This window comes from Macaca nemestrina (genome assembly GCF_043159975.1).
Source record: "Macaca nemestrina isolate mMacNem1 chromosome 14 unlocalized genomic scaffold, mMacNem.hap1 SUPER_14_unloc_1, whole genome shotgun sequence".
NCBI classification, from domain to species: Eukaryota; Metazoa; Chordata; class Mammalia; order Primates; family Cercopithecidae; genus Macaca; species Macaca nemestrina.
Genome location: NW_027257577.1, coordinates 279,507 through 294,361, shown reverse-complemented (window position 1 = coordinate 294,361; position 14,855 = coordinate 279,507). Strand labels below are relative to the sequence as shown.

The following is a 14,855-nucleotide window of genomic DNA, read 5'->3' as shown; positions in this document are numbered from 1 at the left end:
GCTTTCTCTGTGACTTGCCCAACACCGTTGCTGCTGCCTCTGTTGGAGTTCAGCCTTGACCGGCCTTGCTGCCACCAGGTTCTCAGAGCGTGTGCACCCTCTTCCCCGCGTGCCCCCTCTACCCCGCGTGCACCTTCTTCCTGGGGCACACCCTCGTCTCCGCAAGCACCCTTGTCCTCCGTCCTGTCCACCCGGGGTCTGCTGTGTGTTTCTACTCAGCCCATGCCCACCTCTTGCTGTGAGCTCAGTTTATTGAGGTGCGGTGAGAAACCAACAGAGGGGAGCAGTGTCCCAGCCTGTCAGGGCAGGAGGGAGCCTTGGGCATCTCTTCCGCAGCTCTGGCGACCCACCCTTCGTGATGTAGTGCTGGGGAGAGAGGTGAGTTCTAAAGGTAGGACCGCCGTGATTTCCTGAGTGTTAATTACCTAACACTGGGTCACCTGCCATGTCGCCTCATCGAAGGCACCTCTAGAGACAAAGCAAAGCCTCTGGTGGCCGTGGGCGGGGTGGCCATGCCTGTCTGTGGGTTCTGTAGAACCTACCCGGAGCCCCTCCAGCCATGGGGATGTTCAGGCACTTGCCGCCTGTGAGAGGTGTACGTTAGCCGCGTGGTAGGTGCGGACGCCTGGAGCGACAGGCACAGGCCCACAGGTGTGGTGAGTGTGGGAGATTTAGCCACGTGGGGACGTGTGGAGGGACAGGCACAGGACCACAGGTGTGGCGGGTGTGGGAGAAAGTGCACAGAGTGCCCAGCAGATGGCGTGTGGTCAGCGGAAGCCGTGAACAATGGCCGGGCTCGGGAGACACATTTGGAAATACACTTTAAGCAACATCAATGGATAATGCTGCGATTTGGTTTCCTCCCGTGGTCCAAAACACGTTCTAGAGATGCCGCTGCTTTGTGTGTACCTGAGACAAGGGTCTAAATGTATTAGGGCCTTGATGTAATCTGTAAGACAGGCACAAAATGCCTATTTCAAAGAGGCACTGAACAAGAAAGCGTGCTTTATTCAGTGCAATGAGAATGCTTCATTGTCATAAGCAAAGTAAAATGCCTCCAAGGCGAGCTTGCCATGTGTTTAATGACCTTGGACACGAGCTTCCTAAACCTGCCAGAAAGTGCTTCCAGCGTGGCTTCATGCAGTGGTTTCATGCAGTGGCTTCAGTGGAGAATGTGCATATGTGGCTGATACTGAGAGCTGCGCAGCACCCTCCTGACCTGACGGGTGCCCATGTGTGGACCGTGAGCCGGGCATCCTGACCTGACAGATCCCCATGTGTGGACCATGAGCCGGGCAGCACCCTCTTGACCTGACGGGTCTCCTTGTGCCCATTGTGGGACCTCCGTCAGTCAAACAAGTGACACGCGTCAAACTGAATGCAGGGAGGAGGGTCCAGGATTGCACGCAGCCTCCGTGTCTCGTCCTTCTGAGGCCTTCTGGGAAGCCAGGAGGGCAGTGGGGTCTTTTGTGTGTTTCCTCCTGGTGGCTGTGAATTTGTAGCAATGGCGTTTTGCAAAAGGGCCTGGAGGCAGAATCAGAGCCTGTCTTGGAAAGGATGACGTCTTCACGGGCACCTCTTTCCGCCACTGCAGTGCTCCTGTGATTTTCAGTATGTGCACCCTGCAGACTTCAGCCTGTTGGTGTCTTGGGGAAATAGATACCAGGATTGCTCCAATGCCTGCAAACCTGAAACAGGAATTTCTCTGCATGAAGTGGGTCACCAAAATGGGAGGTAAGTGGAGAGGGGAAGGAACTTCTTGGCCTCGTCAACCCTTTTCTTGAAACTCACAGTCAAACTTTGTCAAATTCTAGATGACGGTGCTTCAGGCGATGCATTTACGTCTGTTATGTCTTGTTTTCTGAGTATGGTGCTTCGAGAATTTAAATATTAAGGTGAAATTGCCATGCACAGTTGAATTGGCACCATAATTGGACTCTCTGTAAAGCCTTTTGGTTTCCTGTTAGAGTGACTTACCATTTTTTGAGTTAACTGAAGCAAACTCTGCTGTCAGCACGAAGGAGTCACTGTATAGTTAGGACGTCCAATTAAATAGAATTCTCCTAAATAGAGCGTGTTCTTTTCATAAATTTTAAAAATTCATTTATTCATCAAACACATATTGAGTACTTATCACCCTGGTTGCTAGTCACTGTTCATATATATTTTTAAGGAATTACTTCCACCTAACTCTGAAATAACATTGCATTTAGAATTTAGCACAGAGGTGATTAAGCATGAACTTTTCTCAGCAGTCTTGTTTTCATTTTTACTTGAGAACATGTTCTCAGACTCGGTGCCCAACTGACATTACCGTGCATTGCCCGAGGCACACACCTGGCGGGGCTGTGTCTCTGGGGCTTTAGAGCAGGAAGGAAGGGCTGCCAGGTGTCTGGCCCTTCCATGTTTCCCTGGGGAAAGGATTAGGCCTTGGGCAGGAGTCTTGGCTTGTCTTACTGGATTAGCTGGTATCTTTCAGTCAGCTCTGCCTTGGTGTTGAGCTCTGGACTGACTCTGACCTCTGAGTGGCAGAGGAGAGGACGGCGATTTAGAATCAGTCGTGCAGACCGGGGCACCCAGCGGGTCTCAGATAAAAAGTGGTGGCAATTGATCACTTCCCTTTTTGGGAGAACTGTGTGGATTGACTCAGACCTCTTTCTTTTGATTTTATCTTGAGACTTTGTAGAAGCAAAAATGCCTTTAAAAAAATTAAATGATGGGCTTTTGTAATGTTTGTGTCTCCCCAAGATTCACAAGTTGGAATCCTCACCCGCGAGGAGATAGTGTTAGGAGGGGGAGCTTTGGGCGGTGAGGATGTTGTAAGGGTCTCATAAATGGGATTTGTGCCCTCAAAAAAGGGACTACAGAGAGCTCCCTCGCTCCTTCCACAGTGTGCGGACCCAGTGAGAAGGCGCCGTCTATGAACCAGGAAGCCCTCACCAGGCAAACCTGTCAGGCCTTGACTATGGACTTCCCAGCCTGAGACTGAGACTGAGAGCTGTGAGAAATGAACTTGTGTCGTTCGCCAGCCCCTGCTCAGCCTGTGGTGTGTTGTTAGAGCAGCCTGGGTGAACGAAGGCAGGTCATGAATTTTCTGTCGTACTTTCTGGCTTCAGATACTTGCTAGGGAGATGTCACCATCTTACCCAGGTGGGACTGTCTGGAATCAGACGTTCCGTTATGATTTGACCTTGTTCTTGCCCCACGCCTGTGCCGTTCACATCTCCAGGTGTCTCGGCTGCCCGCGGCCCCTCCAGACGTTTCTGATTCGGGATGTGGTACTGGTCGCGGCCACGCCATCAGTGACCAGGAGTAGGAGCTCGCACCCCTCGTGAACCAGCAGCCTCACCCGGAAGCTGCTGAGAAGCGTTTGACAGAAGGTGATCGTGCCTCGAGACTGAAACTTCCTGTTTACAGGGAATGGAGGTGCATAGTAGGGAATTTAATGATGGCCCTAGAAACAGATGCCTCTGGGGTAGGGGATATACTGCAGGACAATGGCCCCGGACTCTCGAAAAGTGAAGATCACAGATAAAAGGGGTGCGAGGCTGTCCCTGACTAAGACGGGGAAGGAGAGTCACTCGGCACAGTGTGTGGCCCCGATAGAAAAGACGTTTTCGGAACGATTGTGCTACCTGAACATAACCTGGACAACGATGCTCTGAAATCGTTCTTGTCTGCCGATGATGGTACTGCGGCTGCAGAGGGGCCCTTATTCCTAGGGAATGTGTACCCGAGGACTCGGTGAGGCAGCAGGAGCCTCTCACCTTCAAGTGGCTCCAGAGGAGAAACAAATCTGTCTCTCTGTCTGATCTACAGAGACAGTGAGAAAGCAAATCTAACGAAATGCTAGCAGTTGTTGGAGCTCCACGTGGAGAAAACTTGACCACTCGTTGTACTGTTCTTCCACTTTTTAAATATGTTAGAACATTTTCATAATGAAAATGTGAGAAAGTAAAAATAAATCTGGAAATTAGAACGGAAGTGAGCCCAGCCAAGCGCTCTTGGGTTCAGCTGGGAAGAGCCAATCGTCCGTTGGTGTTCTCTCGACTCGTCATGGGGATTTCCTCCTCCTGGGTTCACCACCTAGTTTTCCTTGTGATAGTTATTTTATACATAGCTATGAGCATAGGTGATGCTGAAAACACACGTTTAGTGTGGTTTGTCATTAAGAATTTGGAGAACTGGCTAAAGAAACCACTTGTGCAGATTTGAGATGAGCACTGCCTGCCTCAGCGTCTGTGGTAACAGCTTCATTTGGGTGCAGAGCTTGGCAGAGGTTTGAGTGACCCTGTCTCGATGGTCCTGTGTCAGAGGACAAGGTTAAACGTCACCACCGAGGGCCCTGTTGAGCCTCTGGGCCGGAAGTAACCTCCCCCGGGCTGGTGAGGCAGCCTCTGGGGGCCTTTCCTGACAAAGCCCTTCACTGAGCTTCAGTTTGGCCACCTCTGCCCTCACCTCCCCGACTGCAGGGCCTCGCTCGAGGTCTCACCACCTCCAGCCTGAGCGCCCAGTGCCCAGGGGCAATTTCCCGCCTTCCCTGGGGGCTCAGGATGCCGGCTCCCGGGGCAGTGCCCGCAGCTGGGCCCCTCCTCCTGGGCTGGGGGTAAGGCTGGGCACGGACTCCTGCTATGTCCCACTGGCCACTTCACGACAGCTGCAGCCCACACTGCGTGGCCGCTCCTGCTTCTGTTGGATGAGGAGATGCAGGCCTTCACCGAGGCTTCCCGGCCTTGCCCCTGCTGGCCCCAAGGCTATGCCGCTTCCCCCTGCCCAGCCCCTGGTCTCTGTACAGTGTCTGTCCAGGATGTCTGTCCATCCGTCCTTGACATTCTATCCAGACGCGGCCACTCTCATCCTAGTCTGTGAGGGGTGAGCAGAGCCCAGGTGCGGTCGATGTGGAGACGCTGATGGACTTCAGTGTGCAGGGAAGTGAGTTCCTTCATATCCACAGCCTCTGCGCAGCCAGCTGGGAGCGCACCCCATTCACTGGTGGATGTGCCTTGTTTTTTATCCCAATCGCCTACATTAGGTCAGACAAGTCACAGTTGCCTGCGTTTCCGGCTTTCGTGACCATCCGCCTCCCTCCTCTGCCTGGGGCTGAATGGTGGGGTCTGTCGTGGGTTCGTGGGAGCCTCTGTTCTTGTGAGGCCACCAGGGACTGTTATCCAGGCTGATTCCATAGGAGGAGTTTGGGGTGAGCTCCTGAGCGAGAGTTGGGAAGACTGACGTCTGCGTAAACCTTGCTTGTTCGTGGTTATTCCTCTCAGTCTTCTTAAATTCTGAAAAATTGGGGGCCAGTTTGAAATAAGGATTTAGGTATGGATTGGTGAGGAAAGAACGTTAATCTGATTGAGTTTACGTTGTGTGTGATAATTTTATGCTACCCTCGGGAAGAACTGAAGATGTTGACAGTGTTGTGAGAATCATTTCTTTCTTTCTTTTTCTTTCTTTCTTTCTTTCTTTCTTTCTTTCTTTCTTTCTTTCTCTTTCTTTCTTTCTTTTCTTTTCTTTTTTCTTTTCTCTTCTCTTCTCTTTTCTTTTCCTTTCTTTCCTTCCTTTCTTTCTTTCTTTCTTTCTTTCTTTCTTTCTTTCTTTCTTTCTTTCTTTCTTTCTTTCTTTTCTTTTCTTTTTTCTTTTCTCTTCTCTTCTCCTTTCCTTTCTTTCTTTCCTTCCTTCCTTTCTTTCTTTCTTTCTTTCTTTCTTTCTTTCTTTCTTTCTTTCTTTCTTTCTTTCTTTCTTTCTTTCTTTCTTTCTTTCTTTCTTTCTTTCTTTCTTTCTTTTTCTTCCTTCCTTTCTTTCTTTCTTTCCTTCTTTCTTTCTTTCTTTCTTTCTTTCTTTCTTTCTTTCTTTCTTTCTTTCTTTCCTCTTTCTTTCTTTTCTTTTCTTTTTTTTTTTTTTTGATGGAGTCTCACTCTTGTTGCCCAGGCTGGAGTGCAATGGTGCAATCTCAGTTCACTGCAATCTCTGCGTCCTGGGTTCAAACAATTTTCCTGCCTCAGTCCCCCAGTAGCTGAGATTATAGGCGCTCACCACCATGCCGAGCTAATTTTTTGTATTTTTGGCAGAGATGGGGTTTTGCTTTTAAGGAGATTGTTCATTAAGTATTAATTGGTGGCCTGCCGTTGAACTAATGTTAGTGTAGTACTGACATCATCAGCCACGGCAGAAACTTACTTGGCATCCCTGGAAAAGAGGGCAGGGAAGCATAGTGCCCTGAAACCACCTCATTCTCCAGTGCTACTTCCAACTCTGAGCTGATGGTCATTATGAGTGGATCTGCCCTGAACAAGTAGTTTAGTGCAGCTGCCTTGGACAGGCAGGTTAAAAGTAACAAACTGCCACAAAACTCAGCTAATAAAATGTCAAGAGAGACATGGGGCGCCAGGAAGGGGTGAGGCCTGTCTCCCTGTGTACCATCTGTGTGGAGCCTCAGTACCTAGGACACAGCGTTTATGCAGAGGCCCAGGTTTTTATTAGCATTTCCCTGAATAAAATGTCACTTGTGAGCTGCGGACTGGGAAGCTTTTTCTGATGATTAGGTTTTGTAATGTGGGATCATCAGTAGGCAAGGTGGATCTGAGGGCTGTAGGATCTGGAGACTGTCCAGGGCGGCTTTCTGGGGATGACAGGCTTGTCTCGTCAGCAGTCAAGACACCAAAGAGAGTCTTTCTGAGAATAAAAGAAAGAAGCTTTTAAGGAAAAAAGCAGTTTCTCTCTCTGTTTGGGAGTTGAGTGCATTTTCCTACATTTATTCGGAGATGTTCCTTGGTTCCCACCATGTGCTATTGCCCCGCTATGGGGTAGGGTCACCCCACCGCGTACCTAACCCAGGAAAACTCCTCTGCAGTGATTTCAGAGGCTGTGTGCATTTCTCTTGCCTCAATGGGTGGAGTGAGTTTTTCTTCCTACATTTTTTAGTCAGTTTTCTTAATCTAGCGTACCTTGCGTAGAGAGCAGTCCACCTGTAACCAGTTTGTTCCTGGAGGTGCTGCAGTGACCTTGGTTACGCGTGGGCCCCGTGGCTCAGGATGGGTCGAGGAAGGAGTGTGTGTGTGAGCAGTGGGCACTGGCCAGAGGCAGGGGAAGTGTGGCCACTTGTGGCTTAAACTCCCCCCATGCGCTCTACTGCACCGCTGGGACGTGAACACTCTCGGCCTGGACGTTTTCTCTGAATGCTCAGTGCCCAGGCTCTTGGGTACACAGGCGGCCCCGGGGTTTATTTGAAAAAGGTGTCATGAATAGTGAAGTAACCCACGTGCCTAAGCTTTGATTACCATGAAGGAACATAGAGGCTGCTGAAATCCTGGTCATTTTAGAACAAAGTATTTTATTAACAGTTTTCTAAAAGAAAGAAATCGTTAAAAAATTGATCCCTGTTGAGGTAGAAGGATCTCGTCCTCATGCTTCTCAGTTCTTTCCAGAATCAGCTTCCAGTTCAGCTGCACAACAGGTTCTGCTGGTGGCTGGAGCAGCCCAGGCAGGTGCTGTTGGGTCTGAGTTCACACTGGTGCCCGTGTGGTCTCCAGTTATGGTGTGGGCTGTGGGGTCTGAGTTCACAGCATTGCCCATGTGGTCTCCAGTTACGATGCTGGCCGTGGAGTCTGAGTTCACACTGGTGCCTGCGTTTAGAACGTGAGTTTGACGTTACTGTGGTAAGGGGTATCCTACACGTCATAATTCCTAGTCAATATCGGGTATTTAGTTAAAATAGAGTCAAGTATAGAGAGGCATTGGCCCCTCTGGCGAAAGGGCAAGGCACGGTGCTTTAGGTCCAGGTCCCCAATATCAACTATGAAAATAAAACGTTGTCAACTCCAATTGCAGCCCTGTCCTCAGCGGGTCATTGTTTATGCTAACAATTATAAACAGCGTGAACTTGCTGTCCTGAGAGGCAACACACCCTTCATTCTCTCTGCAGTGCAGCTGCCTTGGTGGATGGAACATGCCCCTCCTCCCTCCCTCCACCCTCCTCTCTCCTTCTCTCCCTCCTCCTCTCTCCCTCCCTCCCCCCTCTCCTCTCCCTCCCTCCCCCCTCTCCTCTCCCTCCCTCCCCCCTCTCCTCTCCCTCTCTCCTCTCCTCTCCCTCCCTCCTGCCTCCTCTCTCCCTCCCTCGTCCTCCTCTCTCCCTCTCTCCCCCCTCCTCTCTCCCTCCTTCCCCCCTCCTTCTTCCTGTTTTCTCTCACCATTCTCCCTCCACCTTCTCTCCTGGGTGAAGGGCAGAAGAGAAGAGACCTCTGGAATCTTGTGCTTCATCCAAGCAGCTTGGGGGCAGCATCAACAGCTGCAATTTGGCTGCCCCAGCAGGTGCCTCAGGGCAGCCTTTCTAATGGGAGTCCTGGAATCATGTCTTTCCTTAATGTGCCCTAAAGGCTGGAGGACATGAAGTGAAACAATGCTCCATGCTCAGTCCTGTGATTTTGTGTATTTATTGGACTTACTTTGAAATTAAACTAAATGATACTCAAAGTACAGCATGAGAAAAACGAAAAAACAGGCTATGGTGTTTGAAAACCAAACAAAACCGTTTGGTTTGTTGGTTTGTTCTTAGACCTTCACAGGCTCCTAGGTCACACGTTTCAGTTTCTCAGCGAGTGACATTCTCTGCGGAAGCCGTGTCAGCCTCTTGTTTGATGATGTCAGCCACAGCAGAAAGAAGCACTCCATAGGTCCTGTGCTCAGCACCTTGGCGTGAGCTCTTGCAATCTTCTGTTCATCCTCATCACAGCTCTGTGCAGTGGGCGTCCTCCTGATCCCGGTGGGAGGATGGAGGATGGAGGCGGAACGGTGAGTGACAGCAGGATCACATGAGGCGTCTCTCCCGAGGTAGAGAGGGGAACCGGCCCAGAATCTCAGTGCCCATTACGTCCTTCCTACTCCTCCTCTGCCTCTCTGTGACTGACTCAGGCTGCAGGGATAGATGTGAGTATGTGCAGAGTGTGTGTGCACCCCTGGGGGTGTGTGCTCATATTGGCAGGGAGGGATGTGAGTGTGTACAGAGCGTGTGTGCACACCTGGGGATGTGTGCTGGCATTGGCAGGGACAGATGTGTACAGAGTGTGTGTGCACACCTCGGGGGTGTGTGCTGTTGGCATGGACAGACGTGAGCGTGTACAGAGGAAGTGTACACACCTGGGGGTGTGTGCTGGTGTTAGCATAGACAGACATTAGCGTGTACAGGGCATGTGTACACACCTGGGGGTGTGTGCTTATGTTGTTTTGTAAGCGGCAAATATGTGGCCCGATGCTTCTGGCGGCCCTGCGCCCGTGCTGAGTCCGTCAGTGGCTCTCGGGTTGGGGTCTCCATCTCCCCAGACAGCACTAGAGTGTCTTGAGGTTTCAGATTCTTCCTCTCCGGTTACTTGGGCCTCCTCAGACCGAACATCAGAACCAGCCAACTGCAAACTACAAGAACATTCAAATGCATCTTCAGTAGAGAAAACAAAAGCAATTGGAATAATTTTCCAACATGACCCCGTGGTTAAGCCGTTAGCTACTCCAGCTAACAGATTGAGTCACTTTAAAATTCACACCAATTAAAATGGTTGTGAGAGTTGCAGAGCTTTACCGCTAAACCTTGAAATAATTGAAGAGATCTGCTCCACTTGCTTACAAGCTGGGGTTGGGGATAACTTTCAGTCCAAAGTAGTAACCTTCTAAATCCAGCTTAGATGCGAGGCTCCCACTCACACAGGAAGAGAGAGAGACCCTTGATTATTCTCCTGTTTCAGATACTTTGTCATTTTTTTTGTATCCTGATCATCACTTCTGCTTTTCCAATTCAAACTAAAGGGAGTTTAGTTCTGTTTTGGAGAAGCTGTGGTTAGTGGTTTCTTTTCATGGTTTGCTTAATCTCTTAAGTCTGGCACTTACATTTATCCAAATGGACTTTTCTTTAGTAAGACGGTGCCATAGCCCAGGGCTTCTCCCTCCATATCTGCTCCCCAGGAGGCCCCCTAGGAATGGGCGCTAGAGATCCAGCCCCTCTCCGTGTGCCATTTTCTTTGAGTCTAATGTAGGTTTGGCTCAGAGAAGAAAAGAGGCCTCCGGGTTAGGTGCCTCTGACTGCTTGCTTCTGAAATGTTTAATGATAAGGCGACTTCCAAACTAATTTTACACATTAATAGTTGTAACTTAAAGTATCACTGCAGTCATAAGAACAAGAAACACTCCCATAAAGTAGATAGGCAGAAAAAAGCCATAAAAGTTTAATAAAGTGCAAATAAAATGGTGTTGTAAGAATGTACAGTGGGAAATGTTCTCAGTCCAGCCAGATCGGCTGTGGCGTCCTCCTGTAAATACATTCAGCCACGTGTGGCCCTGATCGCAATCAGTACTGTGAATTGTGATCCAGAATGTTCTTGGGGGCCGATACCTGGACTGTGCCAGCAGCTGAGTCTGATTGGACGTCACGGCGGTGATGTGCTAGGCGTGGCCAGCTGGGCCGAGGGGTGGCCACCTGTGCACTAGCCACGTGCAGCTGTTATTCTTGTGATGGAGTTGCACGGGGCGTGGCCTGTCCACCTGGGCTACTTATAGTACCGGGAACCCAACCTCTGGTGGGTGCCTCCCGACATGGGAGCTGTCTTTTTTATCCAGGGTCCTCTGGCGCTGCAGACCCTGAGTGCACGGGGAGGCAAAGGAGGGCTCTGCTGGGCCATGGAGGTCCCCAAGCAGGTGGTCACTCATTGCTTGTGGAGTGGTCCATGGCCTGTGAGTTTATTCCCGGGGTCTGTGTGAGCGAGGTTAACCAGTTCACAGCTGGGCACTTACCCCTTACACAGGTGATACTAGTTAAAGTGGAATCTATATTAGCTCGCACGGGAGCGTGTGAGGAGCTGGGAGGGTGGTGAGGCTTGGCCCTAGCACTGGAGCCCGGGCTCCTGACTTTCTGTGTCTTCCTGTTGCGGGGCCATCAGGGCCGCTGTGGGTCCTGAAGACAGTAGGTGCCATATGGACCAGGGGATGCGGAAGCCTCTAGAGGCTGTGGGAGGCAAGGAGACAGTCGCTTCCCCAGAGCCAGCCCTGCCGACACCTCGACGTTAGCTGGTGGGACCTGTTTTGGACTCCAGCTTTCAGAAATGGGAGAAAATAAGTCAGTGTTTAGGACGCTAAATTTGGGGTGATTTAATGGAGAAATAGAAAACCAGCCCACGAAGGTGCACGCATTGAAATGTGCTGTGTCCAGGTGTTCACAGTGGCGTGAGGGGGATGGCGTCAGGGTTCTGGGAACTGTGCAGTTTTACTGAAGGAAGGGGGCTCGCCACGCCTTTCCTCATGTAACTGAAGGTATGTATGCCTGCCACACTGCCCAGGAGACAGGGGCTAGAATTCTGACTTTATTTCTTATGGGAACCAAAGTCAGAACACGGTGAGGGCTGAAATGAGCTTCCTACACCCTGAACTGGGCAGAGGAATCGCAAGTAGTTTGTGTTTTTCTACACAGACCTGTCCTTTCAGGTTTTGTTAAGTTCTGGAAAAAGGGAGAAGCCAGGCACACCTCGGTGACGGACAGTGTTTCTGGAGGTGGTGTGGCTTCAGCCTGAATGTGGCCGTGTGGCTGGGAGGCTCAGAAACTGCCCTCCAAGAGCACTCATCTGTTCCTTATTGCACTAATACCTCATTTACAGAAATCCACAGAAATTACAGAGCTGTGCGGGAGGCCTCTGGTCTGGATGGCTTTGTGTGGACCGAGGTCACGGGGTGTTGTCCCAAGTGCTTATCCTGATCTGGCAGAGGCTCTGTTCCCAAATGATTATGCCACAGTTTCAGAGCCTATATCTGAGTGATAGTCTTTTAACTTTGGTGCATAAAAGCAAACAAAGTATGTCTTGAGAGTCTCAAAATCCGTTTAGTAGCATGGCTGTAAACTCATACATGGGGCATTGGGATGGAGTGAAAACCACCGTCACCTGGCGTGGACGCTGTGTGGTATTCTGTGTGGTGGCCTGCTCGTGCCTTGAGCTCCATCTGCAGTGTGAACAAAAGCTGTGCATTTGAGAAATGTGGGCAGGTCAGCTTGCTCCTCCAGGGGCCTGCAGGCGTCCGTGCGAGGAGCCTGGGATGAGGCCACGTCAGTGGGAAGGAGCTTGGTTGTGTCAGCAGATATGTCTGTCTGTACAGGCCCGCAAGCCCGCCAGAACCCAGTTTTCTTTGGTCATCTAATGCCAGAAAAAAACCCATTTCTTAGAGATTCTCGTAATTTATGTTAATGAACCATTTGACCATACATAAGATGTTATAAATGCATGAGGCTTTATAACTTGGCAGATGTATAACTCGCATGTCATGATTGAATCAAACTGTTGAAGATACTGGTTTCACTTGAAGATTTTTAGCATTTTATGCGCAAATCAAATGCCAGTAGCATTTTGAAGGAGTATTTTGGAATCGTAAATACAGTGGGACACTGCTGGGTCTCTGCGATGCTGGTGAGGTGTACGTGACCTCAAGCTCTTGGAGCTTACAAATAAGATTCCTAAATTGTCACACCTGCAGTGCTGGAAGTCAAAGTGGATTTCTGTAAAGGAGGTATTAGTGCAATAAGGAACAGATGAGTGCCCTTGGAGGGCAGTTTCTGAGCCTCCCAGACTCCCCAGGAGGAAGCGGGAGAGGGAGCTGGGTTTGCTGGTGGCCCTGCGTGGCAGGTAATTACGTGCAATAAGGAACAGGTGAGCGCCCTTGAGGGCGGTTTCTCGCTCTGCTTCGGAACTGCAAGTGGAAGACGCCCCAAAGTGGGGGTGGGGGGTGTGGTTGGTTATCCAATGGGGCCGGATTTGCTGTTGGCCGCTGTGTGGCAGGTCACTGCGGGGAGCGATGGGAGGTGAGTGGAGTGGGAATAGAGGATGCACCCTCCACAGCTACTGCTGGGAGTTGGCTCTGGTAGCAGACGGGGCATAGAGGGATTCCCATGAGGGGCAACACGGCCGGGGTCCCACGTGTGCTGGACGCTGAGGTGTGGCTATATGTGATCTCAGTCTCCACAGCCGTCCTGGGAAGTGGGTTCAGTCACCTTCCTTTCTCCCATTTGAGAAATCTCGGGCTTACATCACAGCTGGGTGGGTTGGAACTAATGTCTCAGGCAGGACGTTGGCCCGAGAGCCCAGATCTTAACCCCCCTGCTCTTTTCAGTTCACCAAGCTTGTAGAGAGGGGTGTGTGGTGGTGGGGGGTGGTTGAGAAACCAACACAGTAGAATGGGGGAAGGAAATAAACCAGGCAGGAGACACAGGCTGTGCTTGGGAGGTCTGCACGGGGTGTGGGTGGCACCTCTGGGCCTGTGAACCCCGTTCTGTGCTCTCGGCTTGTCCAACCTTGGCCCTCAGCCATATGCTGTGCACTTTAGGTGAAATCTCAGTCCCTCAAGTGATGCGGGCATCTTTTCTCCCTGGCTTTGCCTCTCCTTAAATCATGGAGTCTCAGTGGGGATGGCGGGGTGGTTGGTGGTCCATGGAATTTGCCCTCCACTTCCCCATCACTGTCCTGTCCTGTCTGGCCTGTTACCTGTGTCTGTGTCCCTTCAGAGCCTGCAAATGAGTGGAGGCCACGGCAACCTCTCGCTGATTGGCCTCAACTTTTTTATTCATCAGAATCGTGTTAAATGCTGATTCCTAGGTACCCCATTAGACTGTCTACGCCTGCCTGGCATGGGTACTTTGGGGAAGGTACAGAGGGTGGTTGGGCTGTTCCAAGAGGGAATTTGCATTTGTAGAATGTCAGCTGTGGTCTTTCCAGCACTCTACTTTCCACGCACACATGGCATTAAACCTGGAAGACCTCTGGGTGCTGTGCTGGTGAGGAAGCCCCGGCTGGACGAGGGGCTGCTGGGGCTCGGACTTGATTCCTGGGCTGGGGGCTGTGGGCTTATTCTCTTCAGTGGGTCTGCTGATGGGATGCCCTGGGAAGTCCTGCTGTGCACTCGGGGAAGGTGCAGACACACGCTCGGGAAATACAGACCATGGATTTAAAACTTCCTACTGGAATATCTTTTATGAGCAAAGTAATTTGCATCTAACTGTAGACAATCATTGCTTGAATAATTGATTTGTTTACCAAATTGGTCCTATGAACAGAATAAAGTTTTCATTCATGCCTTGTCTATAACGTAAATAGGAGCATTACCGCAACCTAAATTAGCTTTAAATTTTGTATCAGATTGCAGTCCAGATTACAAACGGCTGCTTGATAATCTAATTGATAAAACAGAGGAATTTAGTGCTTGGAACCCAGAGTGAAGGGAACAGAATTGCTTTGGTTTCTCAAAAGCGTGTGACTGAGGGGTGACCTGGGGTGAAGAGAAGTGGCTGGAGTCATTACACTCGAGGAGATGATCTGCCCCAGCCTTTCTCAGCTGTCTTCTGGATAAAACAAAAGGGCGATAAACAGAAAAATTCAGCACTGAGTTCATCTATTCCCTGAGCTTCTCATATGGTCATTAATGTGACTGGGCTGTATCTGTGAAGCCGTATAGAGGCACAAAGGAATTAGGCTAGAGTAAGGCGGCCGGCGACCTCTGGCGTCTGTGCCACGTGTCATTTCCTGAAGCCCTTTTGGGCGAAATGACAGTCGCAATGTCTGTTGTTCAGAGGAGTGTAATCTCACGTATGAGATACAGATTTTAAACGATGGAGATTTTAAACACTAAAGCCAGGAAGCTTGGTGGGAGTGGCTGTCTTCCAAGTGGTTTTCTGTGCTGCCATGGACGAGGCGTGGATGTGTCATCCGTTGGTGAGATCCACTGGTGAAGGGGCTAAGCAAACCCTGGGGGGAGGAGGGTGAAACTACATCTCTTCTGGCATCCCTAGTAAATACGTTTTGTAAAACCTGTGAATTTGACCCTAATCCTGAGTGTTGAAG

At 50.3% G+C, this 14,855-nt stretch overlaps 1 protein-coding gene across 2 annotated transcripts in view; it reads left to right on the top strand.

Annotated features, from left to right (window-relative positions):
• The window catches only part of LOC139361168 (disco-interacting protein 2 homolog C-like), a 194,068-nt gene that overhangs the window by 33,830 nt on the left and 145,383 nt on the right, over nt 1-14,855 (top strand). The window contains exon 1 of one of the 2 annotated variants that reach the window (XR_011618730.1): nt 8,125-8,787. The exons of the other annotated variant lie outside the window; for it this stretch is intronic. The gene's annotated coding sequence lies outside the window, so the exon portion shown is untranslated. Of the gene's footprint in view, nt 1-8,124; nt 8,788-14,855 lie in introns of those variants that run through there. 2 annotated transcript variants of the gene reach the window in all.